General features: G+C 44.2%; 1 pseudogene; it reads right to left on the bottom strand.

The window, feature by feature from the left end:
- Positions 1–3,917: 3,917 nt before the first annotated feature.
- On the bottom strand, positions 3,918–8,046 carry LOC124093880 (pre-mRNA-splicing factor RBM22-like; annotated as a pseudogene).
- Between the last annotated feature and the right edge of the window lie 206 nt (positions 8,047–8,252).

The raw sequence follows: 8,252 nt of genomic DNA on the forward strand, positions 1-8,252 counted from the left end.
AGAGTCACTGAGGTTACAGGCATGTACCATCACACCCAACTGAATTAGTGTTGATTGGATATCTGAGATAAGGTGAGTCTGATCTCAACTACAGCAGGCATTCTTTTTTTTTTCTTTCTTATATAAATGACAATAGTGGAGTGTATTACATTCATAATTATCCATTCACAGCACAATTTTTTGTAACCCTGTATATAAAGTATGTTCACACAAAATTATGCCATTATACATGAGCTCTCTTATTTATTTATTTATTTTTTTTGCGTACAATTCTTGCAGGCATTCTAAAGGATTCTTTGTCCCATGTGTCCAACAGTGATACTGATAAACCCACCCTAATTCCCTCTTAAGATTAGGAGCCATCTCATCCCAAAGGCATGAAAAGTTAATTTCGACTGTACTATAAATTACTGTGATTTCTGAACTTGCTTGGAATGCCTGCCCATGCCTTGAACTCGCCCATGCCTGGCTTTCCCCGACCAGATAACAACTCTCTCTGAAACTCCAGTGGTGCCTCATAAATTCTGATGTTGGGATCTAAATTTACTCCCTAATTGCTGGACCACTAACCAACTACCTGCCTTTGTGTAATGCTTGTCAAAATCCTGTTATCTGTAAGTTCTCAAGACACCTGCCCTTTTTGCAACTTTCTGTGCTATAAAGCTGTGCTCCTAGAAAGCTGTGGTACTCTACTATTCCCATGGGTTTTGGGAGAGACAGCCCTGGCTAGTCGGAATTACAAGCTTGCTTTAATTTGATTTAAATTGGAGTCAGTGGTCTTTCCTTTGTGTCGTGGTTTAACAATACCCCACTACCTCTTAAGAGAAGTGGGGATGAAAGTTCAAATTGTCTTTAAATCCAGGACCTGGTTTAGAGTCAGGAGAAGTCAACCACTGCTGCTTCAGACCCATAGGGAGTGGGGTCAGTAAGAAGGACAGGAAACAAGTGTGGGGATGACTATGGAAGACCCAAGATTCCCAGGACCCCTCCTAGTCTTCGGCATCCTCAATATGGTTCATCTGTGGTAGAGGGTAGAAGGGCCTGGCCTATATGGTGTTGGGAAGTGGGGGCTTCTGGGTGCACAGGGAAGAGATGACGAGAACAGACAACTTCAGAACTGGGTTAGGTCACCTGGAATCTCTCATTGCACCCCTGCCTCAGGGCTTGCCCTTCTCAAGGGCCAAATTCACCCCAGGGTCAGCAGCTGAGTCCCTCAAGACCATTGATCTGCACATGAGCAGTGGAGGAGCAGTGTTCAGTTCTTTCCATTCTTGTGAAGAAAGGACCATGGGTCTGTCCCCCAATTTTCTACCCTTTTCAGGGCACAGTGTGCTGGGCAGGGCCAGCTGATGTAGTTACTTAAGGACCATGAAGGTGTTATGCTCGAATTCGGGACCCCCAAAAGACCACCAAAGACAAAGATTGATGTAAACAGCAAAGAGGTGTTTATTGTGAGCTAGCTCGGTCCTCCGCATGCACACACAGCAACTGGTGACGCTGAGAGGCCCTGAGCCCAGGGTTTGCAGCAGTTTTATACATTCTTTGGAGAAGGCAGGGACTTCACATACATCATAGCATCTCTTAGCAAATCATCACACACCACGGGGAAAATCAAATAACAACTCTAAAACATGATCAGCACATTCACTGGTGGGAACTGTCAGGGGATAGAAGGAAGTTCTCCTTCAAAGAATAGCCTGACATTTACAAGAAACAGCCCCCTGGGAGACATCCTGCCTGGGAGACACCCTGCAGCCATCTATCTCCCTGAGACATCCTGCGGCCACCAATCTTCCTGAAACATCCTGCGGTTATCTCACCTTGTGCAGACATCCAGCAACTGCTGATAAGAGAGCTTCCCCATCCCCAGCATATAAATACCCCTGTGTGAACAATAAAAGTTTGCAGCTTGATCAGAATTCCTGTCTTGCTGTCGCCTTTCGTGTCTCTTGTCCCTTCATTCCTCCCCATCTGCGTTCACTGCCCTCGTTGATGTGTCCTGCTGGTCGGGACAGGGAACAAGTTGGGTAAGGGTGATTGGTCAGTACAAAAGGGGTATTCATTTGAACTGATTGGTTTAGACCAAGAGGGGTGTACGTGCTGAACTACATGGTTTCCCAACATGTTATCAACCACCATAAACTACTGGGAGGGTCATCTGGCATCCCAGGTATTTCCCTGTCTCATGCTGATTGGTGGCTGCTAGGGGGTTGCTATGGATCCCCACCTAGCCTGACTGAGTCAGGGACACCTGGCGCAGCAAATCTCTCCTGTTATTTGTAGATAAACCACTTAGCAGGGTGGGAATGTGCCTAGGAGCGCTCTGTGGGTCTTTCCAAGGACAAAGGTCATGTCCCTTCTTTGGACAGGCTTTGCTCTGAGGTAGAGGCTGGTTTTCAAAGGAAGTCATGGAAGAGACATGCCTGGGAAGACATGTTGCTGCTAGTCCAGGCCAGGGTCCACTACAAAGCTTCTCCAGAAAGACAAGGTCAGGACTAACTCTGGGGCCTCTGGCTGGCCTCATGACTCCTCCTGTGGAAGTCCTTACAGACTTCTCAGCATCTGGACACCTTGTTGAAGCTCTTTTTATCTTGTTGAAAATTGACCTATTTTAGTTACTAAAAAACATACCACAACATCAATTTTCCTTTCCCTTTTACAGTTCTGTTACATTCAAACATTCTAAAACAAGATAGTTCCCTGCCCAGACTCAAGTAATTATGAGATGCTGAAGACACCCAACAGTAAAAATAGAAGATAAAAGTTCCAACTCTAACCCCAAGACTTCTATTCAAACACAATGCAGTGCTTTTTATTTCTGTTTGTTAAAATATAGTACAGGATGTTCTTTTAAATATTTTCATCCCAACGCTGGGCATGATTATGCATGCTTGTAATCCCAGCTACTCAGGAGGCTAAGGCAGGAGGATTGCAAGTTTGAGGCCAGCCTCAGCAACTTAGTGAGACCCTGTCTCAAATTAAAAAGGGCTGGGGATATAGCTCAGTGGTAGAGGGACCCTGGGTTCAATTTCCAGTACTGGGGGAAAAAAGTTTCATCCCAAACACCAGATTTCTTCAATTACATACAACTCCAACTGTTAGAAATAGAAAGCAATTTCTGTCTTTTGGTGATGGCATAGAGAAATAAAACTATCCATTAGATTCCTTTAGTAATGAACGAGGGAAAAGAGAGGAAAGAAAAGAACTGGGCTGTGCTGGGTGGTTGGTTTCTATTTGTTTTTCTGAGGATATGACTTCAGGAGTTAAGACACACTTTTGTGCCACTACCATAATTAGTATGGGCCATCTTTAATTTTAGGTGATAAAATGAGATATACTCAATGAACATAAAAATGGTCAATTTTTTCCTTGCAGGTTGATTCTCACCACCAAAAAATGACAAATCTAAATTGAACATAGAATTGGGATGGTAACTCTGCTGGACATTCCACTTTGGTAGCTGCTTGTTTCCCATAGAAGTAAGAGGAACAGGCACTAGGTTTTCTTAGGAATGTAACAGCATAACCAGCGGACTTCATGGCAGCTTATCTGTGGTACTGATCCTTGGAATACACACAGGAAAGACTGGCTGTTGTTCTCTGACTGCCCATATTTGCACATTCGATGACAATGGAAAATACTCAGACAAGAAAGCAAGAAAGAAACACGTTTCTTCCAAGATTCAGCTGCTGGAATTTTTTTTGTTTGTTTGTTTGTTTGTTTGTTTGTTTGTTGTTGTTACTAGAGATTGAACCCAGGGGCACTTTGCCATTGAGCCACATCCCCATCCCTTTATATTTTTTAGTTTGAGACAGAGATTCATTTAGTTACTTAGGGCCTTGCCAAATTGCTGAGGTTGGCCTTGAACCACGGGATTCCAGACATGTACCACCATGCTTGCCTCAGCTATTGGTTTCTCAGGGACCCTTTCTTCCACAGAACCCCAGGGTGGTGATACTGTGCTGCTGTGTCTTTTGAGCTTCCATCCTCAGTGGGTCCTGAGAAAGATAGTGGATTGGTTCTGGAGCCCTCATGGAAGGAGAGGGTGCTCTCACTGGGTGGAACATGGTGACCCACACACTGGGAGTGGCAGTGAGGTAATGGTCACTACAGCGGGGGACTACATGAGAAGAGGTAGTAGTTTCCAGAGGCCACTGCTGCCGCTGCTACAGGAGGAGAAGGAATACACTTTGTCAGTCCTAGAACAGGCTCTAGCTTGATCCCCGAGACTATGATTCCATCCTTCTATTTTTTTTTCCTCTTTCCCATTTTGTTGGCCATTGACAATCAACTTATTAAAGAATTTTTTTTTTCCTGCAGCTGGGCCTGGGCCAAACTGGATGAAAGTGACTGCTATCTGTGTACAATAGGGATCATCCAGATCTCTCCAAATGACTTCTTAGATCTGTCCCAATGATGGTATTACCCAGCACCAATATACAGTATGGTGATGATCTTGTCCACTGAAGGGTCCAGGTAAAGTCTGGTTGCAGCCCACTTGAGAAGTTAATATGCTCCAGAGTCACTGATTTCATATTGGTCTTTAATAGTATGACTAGCCCAGAGGTGGCTATCTGGATCTGTAGCTGCTCATGTCTATATGGAATGCTCCTCTTCTCTCCTCCTTTACACTCTTCTTTCACCCAGAAGGAGCAAATGTGGGGCCAATTCCTTTTGTAGTAAGCATGGTTGGGGCAGCATGTCACTGATGGATGTGGCTTTCCCCAGCATGCTAACTGACTGTGTTCCATCAGTTAGAAATCTCTTTTGCACTTAGTGCTTGACATCTGACTTTGGTGTGTCATCCCTCAAATCTGTCATCATGTACCTGGATGGATAGGACATACTGTAGATCTGAGAGGCAGGTCTACTAGGCATCCTTCAGTTCACTTCAGGTTTAGAGAACTTCAGTTTTCTTAAAACACATCTGGACCCTGGAACATACCAATAAAACATTGTGAATTACTTGGTCATTGGTATATATGGGTTTTCTCCAAGACACATCTGGCACAGAATGGGGGGAAGTCTACATTTCCTCCTAGTTTGGCCTGATGTAGGTGTTGGAACCAGTCAGGGAGCCATCTGGAGAGCTTTTGGAGGCAGTAGTAGCATCAGAAATGGGAACTGGACTCTCCTACTTCCAGTGTTCTGTTACTGAAGAAGGATGGAGGTGTTCCAAGAGAGTGGGACCTCAACTCCGGACAAGTGGGGTCCTTGACAAGCATCACAGAAAGGAATTTAAGGACACATCAGTTAGAGGCAGAGACAGATTTATTTAGAAAGGCAGAGACACATTAAGGGAGGATGTGGGATGTCTTCAGAGTGAGAAGTACTCTTGGTCTGGATGTTAATATTTGTAGAACGGATAGTAGCCCATGGGGCTCTACTAGAAGTGGATTCAGGGCAAAGTGATGAACTTTGGGGCCAGTTTTCCTAGTGCTTACATCATGTGACTTTTTGCCAGCAAGGACACAGCCAAGGTTGCTTATTGAATTGCCTGTTCTGCATTCCAACAGTTCATGGGTAAAATTTTCTGCATTCCGATGGTTCATGAGCACTTTTCTTTTGAGACTCAGTATATCTTTTCTTTCTGTAATTTCAAATTCCTATCTCAGTTCAATTCTGAATGTTATCTTTATTATGTAGGTTTTAGGGAAGGGGTCATCTGTGCATAGAACTGTGATAAAGCCTTGTCTTTTCAATGGAATCAGGATCAGGGTTCTGAGAATCTTTATCTCCAAGTGACCCCCTGCCCCAGAGCCTGGCAGAGCCTTATCCATGGGCTTGAATTTCAAACATGAACTCTGAGGGTCCCAACCCCCTCAAAGATTTTTTTCCTTAGTAGGTGCTGGTAAATGGGGGCCCTAATGGGACAGTCAGGAAATTAGATTCTCACAGAGCTCATCATCTCTCTGTGAAAACAATATTGGGCAAAGGACTGAAATCCTCATTATTTTGACTTTTCTTAGACCTTGTTAGAAAAGTGAAAAATAAGGTGATAGGTGTGTCTACGGAACTGACAATACAAATTGTGCAAGAGGGAATCTTATGAAAATAGGATCTGCACAGAGAAATTCATTGCTACTGAAAAATATCTTCTTGGAAATGTGCAGTTATGTAAGAGAGACAGAGACTCTGCCATGTATTTGTGTTATGATCAAAGAGACTGAAAGTAGAAGCTTCCACTAAAATGTTGTCAACTGAAAAGGGAGGCCCAGCAATGTTAAAAAAAAAAAAAGGTGAAGGCAGGATTCAAAGGTCAGCTGTCATCCCTGAGTCTAAAAGGTGTCCCATGATAGTCAACGAGCCTCCAAGCACTAAGAATGAAGAAGGGAGCAGGGAGAAAAGGACTGCAGACCCCGTTACCTAGGAAGGTGAGCACCCTTCCTGCCTTCTATTGTTTAAATGTGTTTCCCCAAAAGCCTGTGTTGGAAACTTAATCCCTAATGCAGGAGTGTTGGGAGGTGGGACCTAATGAAGGAAACAGACCTCTTTGGCAGTGGGCCTTCTGTACATTCTGCTATAGTTTCTTGCTCAAGAAATGCTGTTCCACCAGAAATGCATTTGCCAACTCTGTTCCCCTGACAGACAGAGCCCCAGATTGTCACTCACTCCCAGTGGGTCTTCCTGACTTGGCTTTGTCACCTGGGAACAATCCAACAATCTTAGCTGGATTCTGGAGGTAGGTGGGGTTAGAGATGTGGTTCACTTTGTGGTCATCATGGGGATATGCACCATGGTGTTCCATTCAGACTCCTGGTCTGGTGTGCTGTACAGAGTTGTCCCTAATGTCTTGTGGCAGATGGAGAACTGGAAATGTTTGATGGTTTGTGCATGAGGTTCCATTCTGCATACCCCTGGTGAATGGATAGGAACTCCAATGGGACTGTGCCTCAAGTCCCTGGTGTGTCTAGAGCACTGGGCTGTACTTCAGAATATAGCTTAGTTTAGGCTTGGGAACATTTGGGTACCTAGAGCCCTGATCCCTGTCAGACATAGACTCAAGAGAAAAAGGGTCACTTGAGGTGGGAATCTGGAAATACAGAGAAAAAAATACACTGAATCTCAAAAGAGAAGTGCCCATGAATCACTAGAAGGCAAAACAATCAACCTGTAAGCAAATAAGCATTTGTCCTTGTCCACAAAGAGTACTAGGATGTGAAGACAACGTGCAAGTGCCAGAAAAGCTGGCACGAGATTATCTAACTTCACCCTGACTTCACCTCTAGCCCACCTCCTAATTACTGTCCCTTTATAAATATGAACACCCCAGACTAAGGAGCTACTGCTTACCCTCAAGACAGCCCACATCCTCCCTTGAATGTGTCTCTTCCTTCCTAAATAAATATTTGTCTTTTCCTCTAGCTGACGTGTCCTTAAATTCCTTTCTGTGATGTTTGTCAAGGACCCCACTCATCCTGAGGTGAGGACACCCTCTCTGGGAACACCTTGTATCTTTTTTGGGGACATACTAGGCCTCAAACTGAGTCACAAAATAGTAATTTCCTTGTTTCTAAAAAAATCCTCAAAATTTATAGGATACAGGCCAGAACCCTAGGACCTGAACTAAAATGACCTTGAGGGCTGGCAAAGTTCCTGATTAGTTGAACCTGAGAAAAAAGAACAGGGCCTGTGGACTTAAGAGGTAAGGGGTGCCATCAACAGTTGTAGGATGGACCAGAATTATCCATCAATTCTACCTGGACCCACCTGCTGGTTGCATGCTACTCCACCAAGACTCCTGGTAATGACCAATCAGCTCCCTAGTTCCCCTTACTGGGGCTATTGGTTGATCAGGAATAAGGATTTGGATGTTGTTACTGTTATCCTTCAATGATGCTCTTCTTTCAAGAACCCAGTGTTAACAGTGTTGACTTTTTTGTGCATTGGGCAGCAAGACCTTGCTTGGTAGCAGGCCTATGTGAATACTCAAATCATGGCCAAATACAACCCAGCTCATGCCTGCATATGACTGATCTGTCTTCAGAAGGTCCTTACCCACCTTGTGCTGCTTGGGATTTCATGCACAAACTTGGTCTCCTCCATGATTCTTTTTTTTTTTTTTTTTTTTTTTGGTGCTGGGGATTGAACCCATCTCTACATGTGGTCCCCATATTTCCTAGTCTCACTTTACCACTGAGCTACATCTCATTCCTTTTATTATTTTGAGACAGGGTCTCATGCAGTTATTTAGGGCCTTGCTAAGTTTCTGAGGCTGGCCTCAAATTTGCAATCCTCCTGCCTCAGCCTCT

This window comes from Marmota monax, unplaced genomic scaffold, assembly GCF_021218885.2.
Source record: "Marmota monax isolate L192 unplaced genomic scaffold, Marmota_monax_Labrador192_F-V1.1 WCK01_AAM20220418_F8-fsc00188, whole genome shotgun sequence".
NCBI lineage: Eukaryota > Metazoa > Chordata > Mammalia > Rodentia > Sciuridae > Marmota > Marmota monax.